The following is a 15748-nucleotide window of genomic DNA, read 5'->3' as shown; positions in this document are numbered from 1 at the left end:
AAGCTATTTGTCAACTGGCTATTGAACTTGCTATTTCCTAAAGCATATAGTGTGTGGCTCTTGATTGAAAAGCTGCTGTTCTGTCTCTTTGTTCTTCCACCCTTGCAAGAATTCCTTCTTATTCATTTTGTTAAGATCCTTCAACTCTAGATTGATAACTTCCATCCCCTGGATGCTGGAGCTTTGTCTAATGACAGCTGTTGATTTTGTCTGTGCTGTTTTAAAAATGGCTGTTTACAGGGTGGCAGAGGAAAGTAGCTTGAAGTGGGGCATTGTATGGCTGAAGTTCAAAAGAAGGAACATTTTCTGAATGCTGGTGTGCTTATTTGTTGGGAAACAAATAGGGGGTATGAAAAACTATAATATTTACTGGACAGGAGCCTGGATAACAGCAAAATGCTACATATGTAAGGTTTTGAGTGTTTCATGGGTTGTTGGGGAGAAACATTTCTTGCAGTTGGTTTGTGTCCCAGTCTAAGCAAAGGTCTTGTCATAATCATTACTAATTATGAGATTTGTGTCTTGTCATCTCTTCAGCCAAATTCAGCAGGTGTAGGCCCCACTCCTTTTGACAGAGATAATTGTTTGCTGCTTATGGGTTCCCATTTCAGGACAGGTCAAAGAAAGACCTTCCTTCTCATGGTTAGATCAACTTTCTTTTTCTGCCTTCACTGAGGAGTCAAATGGGAATGTGCTGTAAGCTGCATACTGAAAAGAATGGCAGCTGGGGTCTGGGCAGTACGCTTACCCTTACCAGTGCTGGTCCTAACGAGTACATCATTAATCTGTGAAGACTCCTGGTGAACCTGGTTATGACCTGTGATTCTGCCTTTACTCCATGTTCTATAAACACAGAACAAAAAGGACTGTTTCCAGTCTTAAATGGGTTTATATTATAAGAAACTACCTTGTAGTGGGTGCAGATAAACTGTTAGCTTAGAGCCTTTTATTACAGATGTTGGAAGTGTTCCAGCCTGGCTGTCTTCTGTGCAGTGGGACTCACCTGGCTGTGGGTGCACACACCTGTGCAGGCAGGCAGCACCCCTTCACAGTACACAGAAAGAAATGAGCACTCAGGGTACAAATTGGCTCAGCCAAAGGAGTGCTTCTGATGAGATAATTGCCTCTAGGAATGCTGCTCTGCTGCTCCCCTGGAGCCCAGGTGACCAGTGCAGTGATAGGCAGAGGTCAGCACTTTGAAGCATCTTGGATTGTGTGATACAGCTCACAGGTGTAACACCAAAACAGGCTCACAATCTCATTTTACTTAGCTAGAGCTTAGTTCAGAGTTTGATTCTGCTCCGTGCTGGGTATTTCTACTGTTCCTTAGGGTGGAAAGGAATTGAGAGCACCCAGTACAATCCATGATGTCCTAGAGAAGTGTGGAAGAGTAGAGAAGCAAGGTAGCTGATCACAAAGAGCCACTAAAGCAGCAGCAAGAATATCCTCTCTTTTTTGAGACCATTTAATCTTTTTGAATGAGTAATACAATATTTATAATATTATAGTAGCTCTAATAACTTGCTTAAAAATTAAAAATAGTTAATGGGTGAAGTAGAATAAGCATGGTTAATGCTTCCCACTGATCTGCTGCCATACCTCCTGCTAAAAGTTTTATTTAAATGTGTAATTTTCTTCCATTTTAACAACACTGACTGGAGCAAAACCACTGTCTCTGTATTGCCTTGGATGGTATTTATAAAGCTCCCTCTCTGGTGTGTGTCCCAGCTATGTGGAGCACCACATCCTTATGTGAGATGAATTATCCTTTAGCAGAGGAGGGCTTTTCAGCAAAATGCATTGATCTGTAAGGTCCCTTTTGAAGATGCAGGATGAACAGAACTCAGATCTGTTGTGGCAGGTATTGTTTTATGTCTTACAAGATTCCCTGAATTCGCAGAAGTTAGCCCCAGACTCAGTCCAGCTCTCAGGGAAGTGCTGTTTCCTGCACTGCTTTCCCAACTCAGTGCAAAGCTCTGCTGAGCTTGAAGGCTCAAGCTGGTCACAGTCCTCAGCTGGGCACTGGTGGAGATATTGTAGACAGCCTGGACCTGTTGTGCGCGGACTTGGTGACTTGACAGGTCTGGATTTGATACAGTTGGGAGGTACGAATCTTATAGTACAGCTGTGTCTTATGCTGCTAAAGACGTGCACCAGGGTGTTTTGTGGCAGTCTCCATAGCACTGAAGGTTTCATGGCTGGCAGATTGCATGGCTATTGCTAAATGAGAGGCGATAAAACATGAAAAGTTGCAGCAAGGTCACCATCTGTTAGAATAGGGTGGAGATTCCTACCCAAAGTTGATGGCAATATTTTCTTTCTCAGAAAGAATTCAGAAGGATTTCTGTGAGATAGTTTAGTTGGTGTGAAGTGTAAGCCTGACTGCAGACTGAGTTGACTGACAGGGAAGGGTTGGGAGCAAGGCGGAACATTCCTTAAAATGAAGCGATTTGCCCAGTGTGAGCAGACTCCTTGGAGCACTGTCCATTTTCCACCATACTCATCTCAGTCTGTGACTGGTCAGTCTTTGGTCAGTCTCTGTCCATGGTCTGACCCTGCTGTGTGTGATGAGGTCCAGGAGGAGCTATGTGCCGTGTCACAGCACCCGCAGTTCAGTCTGTGCAATACGGTGAAGTGAGGTAGTGCTTAAAGGTTTTCTGGTGAATGATTATAGATAACTTGTGGTCAAAAATTCTAAAAGAAGTTGATACAGAAGATCTCTGGTCTGTTTCTATTAACTTCTTAAGCCTCTTGGAAATTCACAATGAGCAAACGTGTGCAAGAGGAAGATCCCGGGTAGCTGCCAGCAGCTTAGCATGACATCAATCCCAGGCAAAAGAATAGAACTGAGAGAAGATTTAGAGAATTAAGAGTAGGGAATATAATTAATGCCATTCAGCATTCTTTTTTGGAGAATATGTCTTGTCAAACAAACCTGATTTATCTGATAAGATTGGAAGTTTGGAGGATAAGATAACTGTGTAGATATAATATACTTTAAATTCTGTAAGGCGTTTGATTTTATTCCACATGACATTATTATTAAAATATTATTACTGTATACTTTTACTGAAGCATATCTTAAATGTATTAAGAACAAGGTAACTGACAGAGCTCAAAAAGTAGTTGTCAATAGGGAATCTTTACTGAATGTGAACATTTTTTAATGTAAGTCTGCGGGGATCAGTCAGAAGCCTCATGCTGTTCATCATTTTTGGCAGTGATATGGAAGTAAATATATAATTATTTCTGATAAAATTTCTGGATGACATAAAGATTGATAAGTGAGAACGAGGGCAGTAGGATACAGTGCTCTTGGTTAATTGCCCCTAGTGAAACAAAATTCCAAAATTCCTTTAAATCTAATTAAATAAAACAGTTTTGTTCATCTGGACAGGAATGAAGCACAGAACCGGAAAGCAGAAGATTTGTCAGAGACCTTTCTGTGTGCTGGCCTCTGGAGAAATGAGGCTTTCCCAGGGAAGAGGCAGTTTGCCTGTAGGATTCTATGGCCTCCGTCTGATGGTGTTGGTGGTCCATGGCTTGGCAGAGCTGCTGTTAGAGGAATCTCACTGAGGAGGCTACTGACAGGAAATGACTCTTCATCCTCAGTGCTGTGGAAGGCCTAAGAGAAATGTGGATTGGATACTGGTTAAATTTCCATCTTTGGTAGTGTATCTGTGAGGTCTCCAGTATGTTTTCTCATTACCTTTGTCCATTGGAAGTTTTGAATACAACTGCATTTGTACCACAGGAACCAGACTTGGTGGTAGAGTTTAGTCTGAATATAGAGCAGGGTGCACACTAGTGAGACCGGCTTGCAATTCTCTGTTAGCACTCCAGACATAAAGTAGGCTGCAGCAGCAAGGGGCATACAGCACCAAAATGAGACCACAGAGGTGTTGCATACCCATATTGTGGCTATCTATATTACTTTAGAGGCTCTTGACCACACAAGCTCCTTGCACACACATTACTTGCTCACCATAGGTGCACATGGGTGCAATCTATGTCATGCCAAGGCTTTTCCTGCTGGTGAGATGAGAAGTTGTGTACCCAGTTGTCATGCAGTGACCCCATTGGCAGCAGGGGCATAAAGTACCCTGTTATGAAGGCCATACCAGTCCAGTCCAGTGCCAAGAGCCTTCAGCAGTGGCCAAGTGTAAGTTCACAGGAATAAGATTCTGTAAACATCTTCAGGTTTGTTGGATTTTGAAGAGAGAGATTTTGAAAAGGTGGAGGAGGTAACTACTCTTTGGCTACTGCTTTTAGCTTTGACTAGGCCAGATCTGCTTGTGCATGCAGTGTCAAAACCTTCCTTGTTTCCAAAACCTGACCACAGCATCACAGAGTAATAATTTACACTGGAAAGGACTGCTGGTGGTTGTCTATTCCAACGGCCTGCTAAGGGCCAATAAAAGCCAGCTGCTCCCAGATGGAGATTTCACAGCCTCCCTGGCTCATCTGCTCAAACACTTCACTACTCTCATTGTAGTTTTTGTGGATTTTTTTTTGTTCATAATCCAGCTGGAGCTTTCTGTGCTCAGCTTGTGTCTGTTGTTTCTTGCCCTGTTCCTGTAGTCCTCCAAAGGAAATCCACTCAACTTCTTATACCCTCCCATACCAGGGTGGCTGTAAACGGCTCTCCCTGGAGCCTTGTTTTGACCGAAGAAGCCCTGCTGCCTCAGCCTCTCCATACCTTAGCTCCCTGGCCATAGCAGCCCTCCACGTGTCTTGCTCCTGTACTTCACTGTCTCTGCACCCAGTGCTCTGAGGGTGTCCTACCAGCACTGAGCAGACACAAATGGCCATTTCTGTCAGCCTGCTGTTATACTTTAAAAGGGGAGAAATTAAGGGAAAAAAATAGGTTTTACTGCTGTAAAGCTTAGCTTTTCTCAGCATTTTACCACCCATACAGGGAAAGGTGGGGGGCAATCAAAGAAGGTGCCCTCGAGGCAAACAAACCAGCAGTGAAGTGTCTGCTGGAAACATCCACCTCAGAGTTAGCTATGGCTCAGCCAGCCCTCTGGGATCCTCAGCTGCGTGACTGCCTGGTACCAGAGGTGCAGTGAAGATGGAAAACCCTTTGATGAGACTGACAGGAACTTCAGGTCCAAATAGCAAACTGCACCAGGCTGTGGTCTGTCCTTCCCTGTGCTGCACCGCTGCTCGATGTCCGGCACACGCAAATGGCTTCTCTATCACCATGTGAAGGACCAGAGGCCGTTCATAACCAGACCAACTTTCAGCATAGCTTTCCAGCCACAAGTTTCCCTAAGCTAAAAGAAAACAGTGTATCTTACTAAATAAATGATTAGATGTCAATGATTTTCTGCCTTCTAGAGCAGAGTTATTTGGAAGCATGAAAGGAAATAGCTGCAGCAGTATAAAACCGCTGCCCTTTGCACTTGCATCTTTCCCACAGAGTAATCCTTCATTCATTGTTTACTTAATGAGAAAAGAAAGAGGTTAATTTATAAAACCAAATAAAAAACAGACAGAGGACTTTATTTGTGGAACAAAAAACTGAATTAAATGAACAGCCTGTCCATTAATGCTGTTAATTGTGCCATACTCCACTGTGGAAAACACACAGATCTGCTAGGATTCTGCTCTTGCTGGTGGAGCCCACAGTCTGTCTCCATTGAGGGTCCAAGCCAGAACTCTGTGGCAAGAGATTCCTAAAAACTTTTCTTACTTGGTGAATTAATTCATCTCCCAGTCTGCGACAGGCTCAGCCTCTCAGCGGTTTCTTAAATTTAATAGATAAATATAGGAATAATTGGCAGAGCTGATCTTGTTGGTGAATGCTGCCGTTTGAATTATTTGCAGATTCTCGTGAACATCCATAGAGAGCTGTGGCAAGGAAGAGAAAGAGGGACTGCTTAATTCATTTCCCCTGCTCCAGAGAAGTCTGTAGTACCTGTGCTAGAATTTAGCAGTTTCTAGGTTATTTCTGTTGGCTGTAGGATGTTGCAGAGGTTGGAGTTAAACCCAGGTGGGGAGAAGTTTCACATTTCATCTGTGCATTTCCTGGTAGCCATCCCTCTTTGCTAGTCAGTGCATGTCTGAAATCTCCACCATCCCTGCTGGGGGTGGACACAAGGTAGCTGTGCCCTGATGTAGATGGGAGTGTGTTAGATCTGCATGGATGAGGGTTACTTGATGCTGAGACTGGCGGGGGGCTGAAGCAATCCAATCTCCGTCTGTTTCCTCAGTCAGCCTACAGAGGAGGGCGGGAACAGGGAGAACTGGGCCAGAGTGGGTCTGTGATGGAAGGAGGGATCAATACATGAAGGCATCTACAAGTAGTTCATGCAGACTTCTAAGAATAATGTTTGATTCTCTTTGGGAAGCTGAGTATCACTGTGAAGTGTAGATGAAGAAAAAATGTCTGGGAAAAAAAACGTTGTTTTGCTGGAATTCCCTCTGGTGATTTAGAAGATTTTGTGTTGGAAAAGACACTTTCTTCTGGGCTGTAACTGAAATGAAAGGAAATACATAAAGAAGGTTAATCTATCAACTGAGCTATACCAGCTACTCCGTGAATGCTGAGGCTTCATGGAGCTTTGAAGTCTCCACTGCCACCCTGCTGAAAGGAGCTGGGGACAGTTAGTTCTTTGCTAATTTCTCATCACCTTTGTCAGCCAGCTTGATCTTCAGATTATTACAGCAAGAGTGAAATGCTGTTTGTGAAAACAATTAGTGAAAATTTAAACCAAACTGATACCACTAACCATGTACAGAATTTGACACAAAAGCAAGTTCTGGAGCAGAAGTTTTTCCATTCTTATGTCAGGCAGATTCATGACTTTTAAATTTAAACTGCAGTTTGGTTTATTTCTGACATTATAGAATTATACTTCTTAACTTTAAAGTTAAGACTTTAAGACTTGTTTCTATATATATATGTATTTTATGTCTATATAGAATGCATGTATAAAGTATGTGTATTTTTGAATATAAATTAGTACATACTTACTGTAAGTGTATGTATATGAAAAAATATGTAGTTGTTTCTCTAACATACCTTACTGGCACACAGAATTATATCCAGTCTTTGGAAAGTGGACTTTTTGAAACGCCACCATCTCTTTGTTGAGTATTCAAAGAACATTGTAATTATTGCTGTCAATATATTTTAAATGCTTAGTGGAAAAAGTTGAAATCATTTTTGTTAGAACATGCATTTGTTTGTAACCTGTTCAATACATCACCTCTTTGTATGCCAGCTGGCTACTTTTCAAAAATGTACTATTCTGAAAATATATATGGTTTTTTTTTACCATTGTGATATATTTTATGCTGTTGTCACACATTAATAGAGATCCAACCCTTCCATAATATCTTCTGGAAATATTTAGGTGACATAAGACTATCCCTTTTCTGGATATATTGGCAAAATTGCTCTTGGCCTCAGTTTGGGAATGCAAGCGATTTTTTTTCAGTTCAAAGTAAATGTAGTTGTGCTTGCCAATGGTTACATCAACATGGCTGGAAGGTACTAAGCTGTGATGTCTTCATGTCTGGAACTGTGGCTCTGGAACAGGTCTGAGTCCTGGGAATGGACAGCCGGGCAGATGGAGGCCGTGGCTGGCAGCAGCTCGCACAGGGAGCTTCGGGTCGAGGGGGTGCCTCCAGGCACCGTGTGCTTGCTGGCTTCTTGTTGTCTTTCAGTGGAGCAACTTGTGGTCATGATTCTTCATCTGATGATGCCAAAGGCTGCTTGTGCCTCTCTTGAGGTTTTGAGCATTTCAGAGTGTTATTTTCAATGTTTGTGTTTCAACACAGGGCTGCAAGGTGTGAGGGAAGAATAATTTTACAGTATAAGCAATCTCTGTGTGAATATCACCTCAAACGAAGCCAAGGGCTGTGTTGCTGAAGGTGAGCCTTCCTCCTGGTTGTTGTCAGCTGTGCAGCTCCTTTAGGCTGCCTTTGGGCTGTGCACATCCACTTCCTGCTGGGGCATGAGCTGCCACATGGCAGGGCTGGGCAAATCCTTCTTCTGGTGAAGCCCATATTGAAGTTAGGGTCTGTTAGAAAACTCTTCTGGTTCCCCTGCCTCTGTGTGCAGACAATCAGTGAGTTTGTCCACTCTGTCTTGTGGGTTTTTTCTGCCTCCTTTCTGAGGGCAAAGGTGGTACATTTTTTTAGTGGAAGCAGGGACAATCCAACACCAGAGGTCGTTTGGCTAGTAGATTTTCCCTGCTCACTTAAAAAGTGAAGCTGGCACCTCTTGGAAAGAATCTATCCTATGTTGAAAGTACTTATCTATGCTTTTGTGCTTGTGTCCTTCACAGTTCTTCAGAGCCATGTCTGAACAGGGATGAGAAACTCCTCTGTGGTGGGCTCTCTTTCTCCTAAACTCTCCTTGGACTCTATTGTGGTCTCAAGGGGTAGGCTGTGGTGTTTTATGGATACATTAAAAGAGGGTAATTTTTTGTTTTCTATTCCGCTTAAATCTGGGAGAAAACTGTTGTAGGTTGAGATAGCTAAAACTGGCTGTCTGTAGTTAGCATGGCAAGGGCTGTGGGCTGGATGTCTTTGCCCCCCCCCAGCCAGGCTGCGTCATTCTGCCACAGCAAGCAGCCAGAGGGAGAAGAGAAACCTGAGATGCACAACATGTAAATACTCCAGAAATACTAGGAATTTGGCAAGAAGGCCAGCAGTGGCTTCCTCTCTCCCTGAAGATACTGCCATATGCCCACAGATAAATCCAGTTATTTCAGCAGTGTTGGCAAAACTGGTTTTCGATTCCCCGCAGGTCCCAGGCTGGCACGAGCACTGCCCTGTCTTCCTCGGGGCAAGGGGCTGCAGGGCGAGGAGGAGACGTGGGAGACCAGGGAAAAGCAGTGCCATGGGAATGGCAGGACCTGTGGTATGGCAGCCAGGGTATGGGGCAGCTGCCTTGGGCAGAGGGCCTCAGTGGGGCAGTGCACCTTCATGCACGCCATCCCCTGACCTGGTTTTGGGGTGCAGGATTGAGGCTGGCAGGGGGGCTGAGCACTGGAGGCAGGACACACGCCTCCTGCTTGTGTCCTGTGCTGTCTCCTTTGCATTTTGAGATCTGATGGGATCGTGCCACAATGAAATGGAATAGCTGCAAGCAGATCACTTTTATGACTTATTACTGCAATAAAATTACAAATTTATGGCAGTCAGAGATCTAGGCATGTGCCCATAATTTTTCCTTACTGCTGTGTATTGCCCAGATAGTTGGCACATGAACTGTACTGATCTGTGGGAGAAAGAGATGATGCTGGGTGTGCTGCCCCTTTCCTGCTTAGTGCCTTGGGCCCTGGCATTCCATCCTGGACCGTGGCACCGCCAGGGATGTGGGGCTGGCAAAGCACAGCAGGAGCTTTTGGATTTGGACAGCAGGAAACAGTGTACCAATGCAGCACCTCCTCTGAGAGATCTCCTTTATCAGCTTGTGCCAAACCTCCGTTACCACTTTCCTGGCCTTGTTACTGCTACAAATGGAAGGTGTGTGGTGGGTTTTGGTTTGGGGCTTTTTTTGTGGGCTTATTTGTTTGTTTGTATTTTTATGTTTTGGGGTTTTTTTGGTGGGTTGTGCAGTTTGTTTTTGGTGTGTTTTTTTTTTCTTGGGTTTTGGTGTTGGTTTGGTTTTTGTGTGTATGTGTGGTATTTTGTTTTGTTGTTTTTTGGTTTTTTAAAATTAATTTTTAATGAGAGGGGGAGATACTCAACTGTATAGGAATGCCAGGGTCAAGAATTCACTTCCAGCTCCTGGTTCCACTCTTCTGTACATAGCCCTTCTCCCTCCATGCCATCTGTCTGTTGAAATTAATGCTTTAATACCCTCTGCAGGGTAGCATTGCTATTTATTTATTCCAATGTTTAAATTTATTTTTGACTTTTAGGATTAAGCTGGAGTGCCCAGGCATCATCGTGGACTGTGAAAATCCCAAGACAGCATGTCACATAGGCTCTTGAAAAGGGGGGAAATATGTGAAATGCTGGTTTTGCCTGTTTTCCTTGGCTTGCTTTCCTAGCTGTGCTCCCGGGGCAGGGGAGGGGACCAAGGCCCCTCCCAGAATTTAGTTTCTGTGGTGTGACCCAAAACAGAGAACATTTGGTATGCAATGCCCCAGAGTCCTGGGCACCTGGATACCACCTTGCTGCTCCTCTGCTCCTTGCAATTCTTCCCTGCTGGCTGCACCCTGGAATTCAAGCACAGTCTCCTCAGAATAGCCTTGGAACTCCTGGACTTCTTACTTGCATGGCTTTTTTTCCCTTCTGAGGTAGCCAGAGTCTGAGACCATTCCACAACAGTACTTCTTTAACAGAAGAAAGATTTGAAGTATCATAACCTAATTAGCAATCCTGTGTTTCTCATCTTTATCTGCCACCAGGAACATGTCCCAGGGTGGGCTCAGGGATCCCACCTGAATCTGGAGCACATCCTGGGAACCCTGTTCCTTTCTATTTCCTTCCTTTGTTATAGTCTATTTTCTGTCTGTGCTTGGGGGGGTGTTGTTTGGGTTTTTTTTGACTCCAGTTTAGTGTGTGACTCAGCATTGCTGTATGTTTTGTTCTGCTGCTGGTTTCTGCATTCCCCAAACCTCCTGGTGCTATCAGCTGATAGCACCAGTGTCTTAGCCTAAATTTGTGTCTGTGATCTCCATACAAGCTACCACCCTCCTTTGCTTGCTGAGGTCTTGCCTTGGCCATGCCATCCTATGGTGGAGACCATATTTACCTGGAGATAGCATGCACATTAGCCAGTAATTGTCATATTAATTGCTTCGTGATAATGGCATGGTATCAAGCAGGGTCCATGCAGACAGATTCCCCTGTTTACCCCACTGGCCTGGCTGCCCTGGCCCTGTTTGGGTGCCCACTCAGTTGCTGGGGAGCTCAGCTCCTGCATCAGTATCTGGAGCTGGTGCTTTCTTTCCCGTGTGTCTGGATAGGATATGTCCTTTTTATTTTACATCCTGGAGCCTTTAATTACTCTCAACAAGTCCCTTTCACACTTCGAAAATCCTGTAGCAATTTCAGTTTGAATTGCTTTCTCTGAGGCTTTGGTTTAGATGAGTGCACCTGCTCTGGGGTTCCAGTGGTAATTGGGCTGTAATAGTTATGATCCTTTAAATGCACTTAAGGTACCATGAGCTTTAAGAACTGATAACGATGCAATCTGGCATCTCAGCACTGGTTTTGTCTTGTCTCTGAGCATTTTGGTTTAAATTGTATTGTTTTGCCATTTGTGAAGATTACAGATACTCACAGGTTTTAGAACTTGGATGTATTTAATCAAATGCTGCCCTGTGTTCATGTACCCATCCCACAGATCTGGGTCCTGGGCTGCTCCTCATTTCCCACTCTGCCAAACCCCTGCTGAGCTCAGTGGGAGTTTTGCCAGAACAAGGCCCTAAAAAAGAAATGTGACTCATTTGAGCAGTTGTGCTCATTTGTGCACCAGTCCAGGCTCACGTTAAAAGGATATTAAACAAAAAATACTAAAGAACCTACTTGTCTTGTCCTTGCCTAGAGCAAACATTTATCCTGGGACTGGTCCAGCAGGTTAAAGACAGCTTTTCCTCTGGTTCATGTGTTACTTAGGATTTTGTGGTGTGGATACTGTCAGAGCTTTTACAGTTCTCTGCTGCCTTAATTCCCCTCTAAGGAGGCAGAACAGGGAAGGGGACAAAGAAAAGAGAAAGGCATCTCTCTCAGGCATGTCCAGTAGCAAGAGGTGTACAGCCTGTAGCCTGCTGCTGAACTCAGAAAATAAAATTTCCAAAATTACCAGTTGTGAGTGTGATAATGAACTGGAAGCAAATATGGTTCAGTTTGCTGTGAATCATTCTTAGGGGATTTAACGGGGCTTGGATGAGCTGGCATTGTTGCACTGCAAGAATAGAGTTGTTTCAGAATTAGACAGGCATATCTGCTTGGCAGTGCAGAGCTGCAGCATCCCAATAGTACTGGGAAAATTTACCCTCAAAAAGGCTTCCTAGGATGGTTTGAGGAAGTTCTGTGGGTGGGGAAGGAGCCAACTTCTCCCACAAGGTCCCAGGACCTGGGAATTCACCTGCTGGGACCAAATGCTGTCTCCTCTCTTTGAATTTCCCTCAGATGAATACTTTGAGTTAAGGTAGTCACTTACTTGTGAGATGGAAGATTTTCCTTCACCAAAAAAACCGTCTGAACTCTGCTGGCAGGGAAAAGGGGCCACGAAATTATGATAATGGTAACTGCTATAATGAGATGTTACTGTAAACAAAAATAAGCATTTTTGTGCTCTTCCTTCCAGCAGGAATTTAAATTCTCAAAGCAGAACCACCTGTTCAGAATGGCTCAGACAATGTTCTACATCCAGGCAAGGAAAATACTTTCCTTAGGGAAGTGATTGTAGTTTAGCTCCATGAGAGGTACAGGTATGGGGTGATGCCCTAACTTGGTGTTTGACTGGTGTAGCCTGACTAACCTGTGCTGTACAGAGAACCTGAAAATGGGAACTGCTCTATCCTGTAGTGGGGAGGCACAGAAATTGCGTATCGCCCTCTTTAAAGCCATGGTCGTGATTATGGAATGAGGCAAAGAGATTTATATAAGCTATTCTCATTAATGCCAGTGGGAATTACTCAGAGCTATACAAGTGCATCACAGTAAGAAATGTGCCTTGGCAGTTCACTATTAATATTTGAAGATAGTGCAAGCAAAGTCTCCTTCTCTGAGTCAAGTGGGCAAAACTTAGAGATTTGGCAGGGAGGAGAAGGGAGGGGAAATGTTGTTATTTCTGTCTTTGGAGGGATTATAGAAAGGTGAACCATTCATACATACAGATCCTCAGATACAAGGCGTTGCACATGTATGTGGCATGTTAGCTGTTCCCATGATTATAACTGCAGGTATTTAGCTACTGTCTGCTGGTTACTGATGGGCAAGAGCCCGTCTCTCTTTTTAGGAGCTGCTGACCATCTTTGCTGACCCACTCAGTGCTGGTGCTCACCATGGGGCAAGAAAGGCTGCTGCCATTCTGTTTGCAGATACATGCTGTGCTTAAACAAGATGGGGAGACTGTAGGCAGCAGAAACAAGGCATAAGCAAAATCAGAATTTGTGATTTTAGTCTAGTGAAATATCTCAAAGAGCTTGATTTGTTTGAAGCGTCCATTGAAGCGGGTAGAAAGGACTGTGTATTTATATGAGGTACAGTGAAAGGCAGACATTGACTTCTACTTGATGTTTCTGAGTTAGTCTTTATTCCTTTGTTTGGTTTGTATCACTAACAAGCTTATAAGTTGATTTCTTTATATTTTGCCTTTTTTTTTTTTTTTTTCTTTTGGCTTGAGTAGGCACGTAGTTTCAGTCTTTCAGAAAACGTGAGTTCCAGTAGGAAGTATTATTGTATTTATGGATCCTGTCCTGCAGTTTTCCCAGTAAAGCCATGCAACCACCTTCTAGAATTCACCCTCCTTCCATGGATGGCAGAGCTGGGCTGCAGCTGGTAGCAGTGTGGTACTGTGGTGCTTGTCCAGTCTCTGCAAGAACTGTGGCTAATTCCTGCCAAGCTGTATACGAATTTTCTTTATTATTCTTAGCATTATTTACATAGTTTTTTATGGAAACTCATTCCACTGAAACAAGATAAAGTAAAATTTACTATTCCTGACAGATGTTGACAGCTTTGGAACAATGCAGGACACGCTGATTGCATCCGTGCAGTGCCACTGGCTCGGAAGAAGGTTCACCAAAGCAGATGAGTCCTGCCTCTCAGCCTGCGGATGATAAATGCCAGAGGTAACCTTTATAGCAGCACGTTTCAGGTGACAGTCCCCTACTGACAGGTCCTTGCTCGTGGCTGCACAAGTTGAAATTAATCAGTTTGCACATTCCCAGCAAATGACCTGGTGAGGAAAAGTTGGTGCTATGGATACTTGGTGCAAACCACCTTCAGGACTTTTTACTAAAAGTCTAGGGTCTTGGAGATCATCAGCTGCTACACATAACACTGAGGGTGGTTGTATGTACCCTCAAGTTGAAAGCAGAGGATTTAACAAGAGGACAGCCACAGAGAAAGCACATTTCTCTCTCAGCTGAGCAGTGGCCAAATCCTGACCCAATGTCTATACCTCTTATCGCCCTATATGGCAGGAACTCTGATAGGGTTTAGCAGCACAATGGTATGTGCTGTTTTGATACTTCAACAGAGATAACAGAATGCCTAAATAAATCCTGTTTGATGCTTAAATAAGGATTTCATCCTGCTATGTCTGTAGGCAGATACCAAACCAAGTTTATAATTCACAGTCCAAGAATTTGATCCTTTCTTTCATTTTCTTTTTTTGCATTCCAACTTGGAGTATTTTAACTAGGTGGTAATTATGGAAAGGAAATAAAGAACGTAATCACATAATAGTCCTGTGGAATAAAGTTAGCAGATAATTAGGTGTTGGAAACCATGGACCTAAGAAGGTCCAGTTACTTCCTTAATACTGATATTTAATTGGACATTAAAAAGTAGAAATTCTTGAATGTTCACTGCTTTCCTCTTATTAAAAAACAGTCAGACAAGTGAGGGTGCATGTCTCCGGTGCCTTGCTATGTGGCAACAGTTACAGGGTAAAACTACTTGAACACCCTGCCACTCTTACCATATCTGCTGCTTAACAACTGTTAGCACCATCAGGGCCCAGCCAGGAGCACCACACTTGTAAGGCCACAGCAGCTTTTAGACTACAGTTAAAACTTCTGCTACTTTTACTATTCCTCCTCACTGTAGTTTAAGTAACTGAAGCTGAGCCTAGCTGCAGGAGGTTGGCTGAAGTGTGGTTCCCTCCTGAGTGCAGGCATGGGCCAGTGGTGGGAGCTGGGGACAGCTGTGAGCACCAGGGAGAAAACCCAGGTGAGGGCAGCTCGGTGGTTGTTGGGAAGGGAAAAAGATATTTTTATTCCAGCAGCTAAAACCCTTTTGTATTTTGGTTTCTTTTAGCAGCTATTTATCCAAAACATTTGGGAGAAAAGCTGTCTCTTTATTAAATATTTAACACCCTTGCCTTCAGCTGTGGGCTGAGAAAGCTCCCAATCCACACGTGAGTCACCAAGAACTCCTCCGACAGAAGCAGAGGAATTCCAGACTGGAGATTGCTAGAGGAATAAAAAGTTTCCTGATTTGGAAAAAGTCCAAAATGGTTCGCATCTCTCATATATCATAAAACTAGCACTGCAGTCAGTCTGCTGGGTATGTGGACAAGGAGTCCCAGAGCCCCAGATATGAAGTGGAGAAGCTCTCATAGTGCTAGGGAGCATCACACCCTATATAATACAGATGACAAGTACACCCAGTAACTGGTCTTTTATTAAATGCTGTCTGCATTTGGATCCTGACATGTCAGAGGTGACAAGGTGTAGATCACTGCTTCCTGTAGTAGTTTGTTCCACTGGTGAATTAGTGCTAGTTTTAATCCGTTCAGCTTTCACCTTCAGCCATCCATTAACAGGCATCTCTCAGCAAAGCCAGGAGATCCATGACGTGGAAGTGCCCCTCTCTCTCAGGATGACAGTCTGGGATTCATGTTCAGAGAGCAGGAGTACAGGCTCCTGAAAAAAGCGCGTATGGTAACAAATGGTGTGATAAGAATGAGTTGTGATAACAAAAAAGGTCACTGCTATCCTAGAAGTGCTGGTGGTGAGCACTGTGCTTACATGTGCTGTGCAGGCGTGGAGCATGGGATCAACTGTTATTTCTTTTAAAGTGACAGGAACTGAATGAATAA

The 15748-nt window shown here is 43.8% G+C and overlaps 1 protein-coding gene across 4 annotated transcripts in view; it reads left to right on the top strand.

Annotated features, from left to right (window-relative positions):
* FOXN3 (forkhead box N3) overlaps positions 1–15748 on the top strand; it is a 211311-nt gene that overhangs the window by 24304 nt on the left and 171259 nt on the right. For 3 of the 4 annotated variants that reach the window (XM_088057356.1, XM_088057355.1, XM_014249851.2), the window contains exon 2: positions 13648–13772. The exons of the other annotated variant lie outside the window; for it this stretch is intronic. The gene's annotated coding sequence lies outside the window, so the exon portion shown is untranslated. The remainder of the gene's footprint in view (positions 1–13647; positions 13773–15748) is intronic. 4 annotated transcript variants of the gene reach the window in all.

The sequence above is a fragment of the Pseudopodoces humilis genome, chromosome 7 (assembly GCF_049639895.1).
Source record: "Pseudopodoces humilis isolate 2021_Gansu_Grassland_sample_001 chromosome 7, ASM4963989v1, whole genome shotgun sequence".
In the NCBI taxonomy this organism is placed as follows: Eukaryota; Metazoa; Chordata; class Aves; order Passeriformes; family Paridae; genus Pseudopodoces; species Pseudopodoces humilis.
Note: the sequence above shows the minus strand (reverse complement) of the source record. Positions and strands in the feature narration are given on the sequence as shown.